Source organism: Apodemus sylvaticus, chromosome X (assembly GCF_947179515.1).
Source record: "Apodemus sylvaticus chromosome X, mApoSyl1.1, whole genome shotgun sequence".
Classification (NCBI taxonomy): domain Eukaryota; kingdom Metazoa; phylum Chordata; class Mammalia; order Rodentia; family Muridae; genus Apodemus; species Apodemus sylvaticus.
In genome coordinates, this window is record NC_067495.1 from 148,506,130 (window position 1) to 148,518,019 (window position 11,890).

Consider the following 11,890-nt stretch of genomic DNA (forward strand, 5'->3'; position numbering starts at 1 on the left):
TTCTAATTTATTTGTTGTAAATTACCATTAAGTTAGCCATTATGCTCCCCATTCTGTTTCTTTGACAGGAGCCATTGACCTTGCCTCAGGCTACTTGGACTTCTGATTTCCCATGCTAGGGATGCTCTTTCCCCAGAATTCATGTAACTCAATGATACCTACCTGTAGGGACCATCAGTCTGGCCTTAAGTTCACTTTTCCTCTCCAGATGACCAACACCACAGAAAGCTGGATCATGAAGTCACGGGGGAGCTCATTTTCTTTGGAACACAAGATTGCTTATTGTTACAGAGGTCCATTATCCAAATACAATTAGATATGTAGTCAGACTTAACAATTCTAAATATGCTACCTAGCCTCTAAACTTTTCAAGGCGAGATAGAAAAAAAATGAGCAGGCATCTCCATTTGGCCTCTTTTTAGATAGCCCATACAGTATGCTGTGGTAATTACAAATATCCTCAGATCTTCAACCCATTAATTGTTTTTCTATTCCTCACAAACCTTATATTTCACACAGAGATTCAGATACTCTCCTGTTTTGATTGTGATTGACTATTATCCTTGGAGGGTATAAACATCTGTAAAAGCGTGAAAATAATGTCGGTTATGAAACCTCTAAAATTCATTTCAAATCTTCTTTCTCTGAGAATCAGCCCAGGAAAAGCCTTTGTCAGGACCCATCTTGTGATGATGCACTGTTTACTCAATAACTTCATTGATATCTTTGTCCCTCAAGTTGTTTCGTTCTTCAATTGAATTATTCTTTGAGCCTCAATTTAAGGGGCAGGATAAAACTAGAAGTAATTGCATTTTCCTTATTCAGGTGACCTGAATATGGTTTTCTGTTCTTCTACCTCTTCTGGGGCTTTTCTGTGTCTTGGAAACCTATAGGAAATGAATAACTTGAGAACTGTTATATTGTCATATACACCATTGTATGTTCTCCACAATACTTTGGAATTATTAGATACATGTATCTGGCTTATTTTAAGGCTCTGCATGAATAGCTAGGGCATAGTTGAAATACACACTCAGAAAAAGAATGACAGATCTGAATGGAGAGAAAGGTAAATGATTTCCTTCATGTCTTTGTTGTTGTACACATCTTAGGCCTGGAATCCAGAGAAAAGTGCTCTTTATACACTGGTTCAAACAAGTGCTAGGAAGTTCATACATAGATCCTGTTATGAGATGAATCTATTGCAGAATTCAAATGCTGAAGTTGTATTCACAAGAATCACAGAGTATGACTATCCTTGAAGAGAGGTTATCAAGTTACAGAAGGGATGTAATTCTGTGACAGAACACTCACCAAAGGTGTGCATAGCCCTGAATTCCATCTTCAGTACTGAAGAAAAAAAAGAGGGAAGAAAGGAAAGGAGGAAGGAAAGAAGGAAGGAAGGAAGGAAGGGAGGGAGGGAGGGAGGGAGGGAGGGAGGGAGGGAGGGAGGGAGGGAGGGAAATGCCCAAGCTAAAATGAGTCTTTAGGGTGGCTCCATGATCCAACTGACTATCCCTTATAAGACATTAGAACACAAATATATGTGAAGACAGAAGAAGGGGACACCCATCTGCAAATCAAATGGAAACTTAAGACGTTCTCTTTTCTGAGAATGTGGTCCTGGATTTCTAGTATCTGGAACTGTAGGCTGAGAATTTTTTGTCATTACCAGGACATGGTATTTGTAGTAGAATCCACTAATGAGTTGTCAATTGTCATTTTCTATAACATCAAAAGCAGGTCTCATCTGATTTTATGAAATATAATACCCACTCTGTCACACATATTCATGACACTAATGAACTTTTCAAAACATTCCTCTACATATTTTTCTTTCTTTTTTTGAATTTCAGTACACTTAATGAAAATTTTAAAATGTACATTATTTTTTTTTGTCTCGTGGAAAATTATTTTTCCTATTGTTTTTTTGTTTTTTTAATTTTTTATTGATATATTTTTTATTTACATTGCAAATGATTTCCCCTTTTCTGGGTCCCCACTCCCCGCAAGTCCCATAAGCCCTCTTCCCTCCCCCTGTTCCTCCATCTACCCCTTCCCACTTCTTTGTTCTGGAATTCCCCTATACTCTTGCACTGAGTCTTTCCAGAACCAGGGGCCACTCCTCCATTCTTTTTAGACATCATTTAATTTGTGGATTATGTCTTGGGTATTCAAAGTTTCTAGGCTAATATCCACTTATCAGTGAGTGCATACCATGATTGATCTTTTGAGATTGGGTTACTTCACTTAGTATGATGTTCTCCAGCTCCATCCATTTGTCTAAGAATTTCATGAATTCATTGTTTCTAATGGCTGAATAGTACTCCATTGTGTAAATATAGCACATTTTTTGTATCCATTCCTCCGTTGAAGGACACCTGGGTTCTTTCCAGCTTCTGGCTACTACAAATAGGGATGCTATGAACATAGTGGAGCATGTGTCCTTATTGCCTGCTGAAGAATCCTCTGGATATATGCCCAGGACTGGTATAACCAGGTCCTCAGGAAGTGTCATGCCCAGTTTTCTGAGGAACTGCCAGACTGATTTCCAAAGTGGTTGCATAAAGTAGTTTTTACTGCTTATATCCACTACATCTTTTGTAGTTAATGATTTCAGAACCCATATGGCATGAATCTATAGTAACAACATGGTTACCTATCTAGATATACAAAAAGAGTCTTGAGTTCCTTCAGACCCATGTAACATTTTCCACTTCCAGCTAGCATTTGAAGGCCCATTTTTTTCTAGTATTTAAGGGGGGGAATAGAGGAGATTAGACCATCTAACCACAATTCATACAGAATGCCTAAGAAATAGTCAATGGTGAGACCACTGATTTAGAGACATAAATCCTGCTCCTCTTTTTGACCTCTGTGCTTTGAGCTATATGAAAACAGTAGGCTGGCACTTCCTATAGTTTCTACCCTCTTAGACAGTGCAGATGTTACACACTTATCTATAAAGCCACCTCCTATTTTACAGAGAGGGATACATTTGTGGATTTGAATGTCCCTTGTTCCTATAAACATGAGAAATCAAGAGTCAATGTTTCATCAATATGTGATTAATCACTGGTATTTCTAGAGTTCTTAGTATATATAAAAGGGTATTAGGGGGAAAAGCAGACAGTTTCATGTGCATACTGCCGAAAACAAACTAGTATATGTGATTGCAAATAATAAAAAATACAAGGGCTAAAGAGATAACTGCACAGATAAAATACATGTGTTGTGTAAGCATGAAGGCTAGTGTTCCAATTTCCCAAACCATACCAATGAAAGAAGCCAGGCAGCCAGTCTGTGATCTTGTTTGGAACAAGCTTACTAGTTACATGAGTAGGGATAAATGAGCTATGGATTCAACAAGAGATCTTGACTCAATAAATACAGTGGAGAACAATTAAGAAGGATACCCAGCATCAACTTGAGGCATCCACAAGTATGGGCACTTACATTCACACTCATCTATACATACATATGCATATCTATACATGTATGAATATTTATATATCTACATTCAGCACACACATATACATGCAAAAAAGTAACCAAACAAAATCCCAAATAATACAGATATATGTATACCAATAGTTTATTTCAGTGATAAAATACTGAACAGGGTACTACACTACAACCTGACTTTTTTTTACATAACAATCATATCCTCATGTATAAATATATTTGAGACTTTAAATAACAACAACAGAGAATTCTTTTGTATGGATGTATCATAAATGGATTCAAACTTCTAATTGCTTAATGAGAAACTTAGTAATTTTTAACTGTACTTTCTTAAACTCAAGACTGTGATATATAGTTTATATATGTATGTCTATACTCATGTGCTTTTATAATCTCTGTGAGACTGATTTCCATGACTGCAACAAACTAGTTAGAAGGTGATATGCTATTTATATCTTAAAACATATTTCCAGACATTCTTTAAAGGTGGTTGTACCATTTTACAAAATCATACAGAAAATTCCCATTTCCTGACATGTAATAATCAGTACCATTAATATTTTTCTCCCCTGCTCAATACATATCTGTGTTGCATATCTTTGCTGGCAAATTTGAGCACATGTTACATATATTTGCATTTATATTATTTTTCCTTCATACCATTTGCTCAGTTCTCTATTGTAGCTTTTGACCTTTATTTTGTTTTTAAGTTGGTTGAAAATATTGTCATTTTAGAGCCATTACGGTTTGTGCAAAAGATTTATAGTCTCATCTTTATATGTCTAATATTCTAGCTGTGCACCAATTAGAAGGTTCTGTGATTATCTTCACCCCTTTTCCACTGAAATAGAATCATTCCTTTGTGACGAATGTGCCACAGATTAACTTCTTACATATGATCCTTGATCTGGAGGATACTTTTCAGCAGAAGTCTTACATGTACTTTGCCTCAGAGCACTTCCCAGTAAGTAACAATTGCTACCAGAAATAGGTTGAGAAATATGACTCTAAAAGGGGATATTGAGTTGGGGCTAATGATGGAAACCCTATTAATTTTGGAAGGCCAATTACATGAACTTCTGGTCCTTGATTGGGAGCCTGAGTCAAAAAGGAGGAATATTCCACTTCATACTCTCAGTTGTCTAGATCCTCAAATTCCTGAATCTCATAGGCTTTCATTATGGGTCATTTCTTCCTGATAAATAGTGTTCTATACTTGCTTGAAGTCCATAAAACTTTGTAAAAAATGTGTATCTCTTTTCAGTATTTGTCTTTACTCATTCTCCCACATATCCTCCATAATGACTGTGCTTAAGATATAGTATATTTTAGTCAAGTAAGTTGTGACTCTGCTAATAGGTAAGACAGACCATATTCAAGAAAGACTACAAGCTTTTGCCAACATGTACTGTCAAGAGAGGATGTCTAGGGTATTGTAATATGGATGTCCTTATGACTGCCCTGGAATTTACACTTTCTCTTTAGTGATTCTCATGCTTAGTTTAGGGAGTCTGTCTTTAACACAGTGTGTGTGTGTGTGTGTGTGTGTGTGTGTGTGTGTGTGTGAGTGTGTGTGTGTGTTTTGACAACTCGTCTCCAGATACAATCACTTAGCATACCATGAACTATCATCATCTGTAACCAGATCCAGAAACACACCAGAAGCAGCCTGTAGAAAGGCATATAATTGCCTAATAGAGATGACATGGCTTATCCCCAAAAGCCCAGAATGCTGCATGACAATCCTTCCATGAAGGCTATCCTTAATTTATATATATACAAAGACAACTCTGATATTACAGAGTCTGTAAGGCTAGATGATCCAAGAACAGTTTACACCACCATTTGACATTGCTCAAGTCTCTTCTACTCATGGCCTCTCAAATCTGTTTGTGTTACATGACACATGGGCTAGAGACTTGGTCCTGAAGTGACTATCTGCTCCTAAGAGACTAAGGAGACCTTCCAGGCCTCCAATTCCTTTATATACTAGGGACCTCAATACACAACCAGTTGTCTTATACAAGGGCCATCTTGGTATGTCTCTAACAAGTAAGTAAAAACCTTACTTAGATAAATAGTATGTCCCCAGGGTATATAAGATTTATCATAGTCTAAATTACATTGAGATTGAACAACACACCCATGAGCTGGGTTCTATATTGAATAAAAAGAAGAAAAGGGAACTAAGCAGCTTCATTTCTCTCTCTACCTTGTTACTGGGGACACAATATTATCACCTGCTACATTCTTCTGTTATCATGACTCTATCTCAACCTATAAATCAAGATACTGCCAGGTATTTTATCATGGCAACAAGAACAATTACGATGTATTACTTGCTCTACAAGTTTTGGTTTACTGTTCAGTGTCAATTCAAATTTTTGTGTTCAATATATTTTGAAGTGTCTGAGTATCCTCTCTTTAAGTTATACTGTCATTTGAGTAAATATCTGGAAAACCCTTTTGGGAAGGAGATGGGATATAAATCACAGTATGGACTTAACATTGTATAGCATGGTACTTCTACTTGAGACTTGACCATGTACTCTGCTCAGACCTTACAGTTTTAGAGCATGGATAAGATATAAGAACTAAGCAAAACATTATGACTTACTTAGAGCAGTCACACTCAGCTTTCTATTCATGAACTGTACATGATTACATATTAAGCAAATGGCTGGTCATCATTTTCACCTGTTCTTTTAACAACCACAACTATCACCACGTTTTTCTATGCATTGATCAAGCTCCCCCAGCTACTCCTCCAACTTAATGACTTAAAATCATTTTAGACCTTAATTTCTGGCAATTAAACAACGTGGTCTGATTTTAATTGCTTTGAGGCACCGTTATCTCACCTGTTACTAGCTATATGTCATAGAATGAAGGTTTGCTTACAGAACCCTGGGTTTAAATCCTAACTCACAGTTGGTGCCTTTGAGAAATCATCATGATGTTACCATCCTCATAAACTGTGTTAGTAACATCATAAGAAACTAAAGAGAACCCCTTCTCTTTGTAGCCATAGTGAGACAATTGACATCTATGAACCAAGAAGCAGGCCCTAGCCAGCCATAATATCTGCCAGTGTCTTTACTTTTAGCTTTTAAATCTTCAGAATTTCAAGAAACAAGTTTTCACTCAGTTTTCCCAAGCATCTCAGTGCCACTCTACCAAAGATTTTGTCCTACTTTTGGTTTTCTTACTGGGGTCAAGTAACAAGTCTTCAAAAAACATCCTCATGTGAACGGATTTGTGGTTATTTACTTTTGCATTCTAGCCTTCTTGATAAAACACCCTAAAATTTCTGTCACTGACTTGTTCCCTACAGTAACTAAGCTTTGTAACTTATCTAGATGATTTTCACTTTCCTCCTTTATCATTCTTAGAACTTCCTATTTATTTTACTTGCATTTAACTCCACTTATTATCTTAGCAGTTTAAAGGTCTTTAAAGTATCTTCCAGTCATATTTAAGTAGTAGCACTTAAAAGAATAGAGTATTGCTTAAAGCTTTGAGTTTCCAGTGCAGTATACAAAACTTCAATTCTCGTTTATATGACCCCACTCGGTGTTTCAGAGTATGGAGTTTTCCCCAATAGGTCCTTCAATTTATTGTAATTAACATAATTTGGCTGAACGTTTAGTTCCTCTTTGGAGATTTTCAATCTAACTCTTAGGTTCAGGGTTTATGGCTCTTTTGTGGCTGTATAAGTAGATAAACTACCGTGTGTATATTTGCAAAGAGGCCCTCTGACTGATACTTACCTGTTGACCCTTGTTAATGACTTTGGGTTTCTTTGGATCCTCTTGTGATATAACAATACTAACTAGTAAGAATTGGTCAACCTCACTTTCTGTATACAGCCTTTAGTGTTGTAGCCTTCAAATGTGTGGCCCAGAAAATAGACTCTCCTCAGTGGACTGTTTTCAAATGGATAACTACCATGAAATCTTCAGGATTTGGGCTTAGTCACAGTGTACAGGGTACTGTCTGTGACCAATGCACCATTCAAGGAAGGTTTGTTTTTTACCCTGATATGATTAAAGTAGTCCCAGAATCCCTCCTTCCAGCATGCTTTCTGGAATTCCTCCTGGTATCAACTTTCTCAGTTTAGGTCATCTAGGAAACACATGTCAAGAGGGATGAGAACAGTAAGGGATCTATTGGGTGGGATATCTTTGAACAATAAAGGAGGGGGAGGACTAGGAGAGAACTTTGACACAAAATGAAATCTGACATTTAACAGGAATGGAGTTGATCTGAGAATCAGCCAGGCATATGACGACTGTAGTGCAAAGATTCCTCACTGAAGGACATTCTCACATTCTTAAGACTGCTGCTGTGCTCAGCCTTGAATTAGGAGCATCCCCTTAAAGGACAGTATGGTTTCCAATGAAGCATATTAATGTCAAATTTTAACTGTTATTCATTTGAAGTTCAAATGTAACTGGACAGTGATTTGATTTGCAGTACTGGATGTTTTACATAAGTATTACATGTAAGCCTGTTTACCTGTTACCCTTATCAGCAAAAGAGACCAGTAGTAGTGGGATGTCATAAGTCTTGAAGGAATTCAGTTAGCCACTTAGAAGTTCTCTGGCTACACCAAGCTTATTCATAACTATTTAGGATTCATTTTTAGTTCATACATGGCTTCTTTAGTAGAGTGTCTCTGATTCAGTGGGTAAAGATGTTTACTACCAAACTTGATGACCTGAGCAATTTCCAGAACCCACATGGTAAAAGGAGAGGGCTGACTCCCTGCAGGTTGTTCTCTGACTTACATTTGTACAACCTGACAACTATACATCCCAAGAGGGAGGGAGGGAGAAAGAGAGAGACAGAGACAGACAGACACACACACACACACACACACACACACACACAGAGAGAGAGAGAGAGAGAGAGAGAGAGAGAGAGAGAGAGAGAGAAAGAGAAGGAGGGAGGGAGGGAGGGAGAATAAGTGCTATAATATGTCACATACAAAGTCAAAGTAATGGTTTTCATATATACAGATACCTTTACACACTGTCAGAATTCACTTTTGCCCATTGCTCTCCCTCTTTCTGGCCAGGTCCCTCTTTTTTGTCATATCACACACACTCATTTGCCCTGCCTTTTAGATCATGTCCTTCCCTTTCATGATTTCCTTTCTCGGTTGATAACCTACTCCCCACCCCACTCCCACATCTGTAGACACACATAAAATTTTAAATTTGAGTTCAGAAACTGTTCCCAATGAAGACTGACCTATGACTGTATATTTGTTTTATGCTAAACTTTTGGGGGGTTGTTATTATTTTAGCATGCTATGTTTTAAGTTACTTACTTTGCAGTTTCCAGTATTTTATGCCATGTTTAGAGAAGTCTTTGCAATCCTCAGTATATAAAAATAATATCCTAGAGGAATTTCTTCTTTTAAAACATAGATATATTGAATTTTATTCCTTTTCACCTCCTATTCTCCTTTCTCCCTTCTTCCCTTTTGCATTGAAACCACCACCTTTAATTTGGATGTAAAAAGAAAGGAACATTTTTGTTGTGTTTCAAATGCTTAAGTAGACATCACTATAGTGTTTATATCAAAAGTCTTCCTTTCCACAAACTTTTCTGTGATGTTTTGATCCTTTTTAGCATCTATATTTTTATGCTGAGCTCCTTTGTTTTCTGTATTTAATAGCTAAAATGTCTAAATTATGATTGCCTTATGTAAATTTACTATTGGCCGAATCCTATGGGTTTTACTAATGTAATATTTTCATTAATTTTCAGATGTATGCCCAATTACTATTTTAATTTCTTCATTGTTAAATACCTGATTACATTAGGTAAATGCAAATCAAAACAACCCTGAGATTTCACCTCACACCAGTCAGAATGGCTAAGGTCAAAAACTCAGGGGACAGCAGGTGTTGGCGAGGATGTGGAGAAAGAGGAACACTCCTCCACTGCTGGTGGGATTGCAAGATGGTGCAACCACTTTGGAAATCAGTCTGGTGGTTCCTCAGAAAACTGGGCATGACACTTCCTGAGGACCCTGCTATACCTCTCCTGGGCATATACCCAAAGGATTCCCCGGCATGCAATAAGGATACATGCTCCACTATGTTCATAGCAGCCTTATTTATAATAGCCAGAAGCTGGAAAGAACCCAGATATCCCTCAATGGAGGAATGGAAACAGAAAATGTGGTATATTTACGCAATGGAATACTACTCAGCAATTAGAAACAATGAATTCATGAAATTCTTAGGCAAATGAATGGAGCTGGAGAACATCATACTAAATGAGGTAACCCAGTCTCAAAAGATCAATCATGGTATGCACTCACTAATAAGTGGATATTAACCTGGGAAACTTTGAATACCCAAGACATAATCCATAAATTAAATGATGTCCAAAAAGAATGGAGTAGTTGCCCCTGGTTCTGGAAAGATTCAGTGCAGCAGTATAGGGGAATTCCAGAACAGGGAAGCAGGAAGGGGTAGATGGAGGAACAGGGGGAGGGAAGAGGGCTTATGGGACTTGCGGGGAGTGGGGACCCAGAAAAGGGGAAATCATTTGAAATGTAAATAAAAAAAATATATCAATAAAAGAAAAAATTAAAAAAAAAAACCTGATTACATGATTTTAAGATCTACAAATGGTAGGGATCTTAGGTATCATACTTTTTATTGTATAACAATTATGAAATCTGATTTGTACTATTTCTAAGCTTCAAAGTATATGTAAATGTGTGTGCTCACAATATACATGCCTATTTTGCATAAGAGCCAGGTGACCATTTTCCTCTATATCTCTTCATTAAAAAGCAGAAAGTAGGAAACATCTTCCTTGTTCCACATGTTATTTGTCATTTACAGTGGGTTAGGACATCAGAAAATATATCCTAACCATTTAGGTAGAGATGTAAACACTTTTTTTTCATTTTTGTAGTACTGGGGATTAAATTTCGGACTTTGTGCATGCTAGGGACACACTCTACAAACTGAGCTATGTTTCCAACCCAAGTAGATAGGTTTCTTATATAGAAAAGTGTTTGAATATCACAGTTAATGATGTTATGACAAAATGTCAACAATTGACAGACACTTTTATCTCCTCTGGGTTGCTGTAATTGCTAGATGTAGAAGTGTCATCATGGCTAATACTCAATACACCTTCAGGAACTTCTTTTGAGATGTAAGCAACTTAGGTCTCCAGCTTGACAAATGATTTCTACTTGGGTAAAGGATATTAAGATTTCTGGAATATGACTCCACTCCATTCCTGGAAAATTATATCACAGGCTTCACTACTGGTAGGTTTCATGGCCAAAAGAAAATGTCTTCTTTCTTTGTGGCAAAGAATGTCTACATCAGGGTGTATGTGGAATCAATTGACTCTAGTGGCATCTGGGTAGGATCTAGAATGGATAGCACTAGGAAAGGAACATGGAGGGGATGGAGGCAGGTCAAATAATGTTTGAAGGCAGCCACACATTCTGGTGCTTTTGTCCCTTTCATCCCTACTAATGAGATAAGGGTACTTGGTACATGTCTGGTAGGTGGAGAGCCAAATGATGGGTGAGTGCTGTGAAATGCTTGCTTCTGCCTATGACAAGAACTCAAAACACCTGAGGACACCTATACTGGGCTTGGCACAAGACTGGACCTGGCAATATTCTTCATGGGTGAAGGAAGAGCTCCTGGAATCCTGCCCCTCCGAAGGAAAGTATTGAGTGTTGAATACTGCTGATGAGGGCATCAGGGATTCATGCTTTACAGCTATGTAGTGACTGGGGAGTCCTCCACACTCCAGAGGACATGTTCATGCCAGGCAACCCTTGTTATGTAAGGAGTCACATAACCAACAAACTAGAAAACACCACACATGCACATAAAATGGGGGTAGGAGAATTGTTGGGAAGAGTAGGCTTGGCAGGAGTAGAAGGGAGATAAAGAGGCTACAGGTAGTGACCATGCTCCAATTATACTGTGTGGTATATGAGATTGTCAAAGAATATATTTAATTTTAAACAAGATGTTTGGGGAGTGGAGGGGAAATAGCCACACCTTGAATGCTTGCTGATACCTTTATTCATATATTTACCCTTTACAGATGATGATGATATAAGCAGATGGATTTCCCAATCCCACCCACCCCTATAATATACAGACACTGATTCTGTTCAGCATATACAAGCATTGGGGCATAGGCAAACTCATCTCACTGGGTTACTAGAGGCAGGAGTTCAACCTGTGGGGCATTCTGAGCACCTCAGGCCTGGTTATGGAGCAAGCCCATTCTGAGGGGGGCCTGCCACTCTAGTCCTTGCCACTGGGGTGCCAGCAAGAGAAATAAAATTGACTAGAGCTGTCTAGCTCTGCCATGCACTTTAGCAGGTGACAGGGGCCTCCAGATTGGCTTCCAGAAAGAT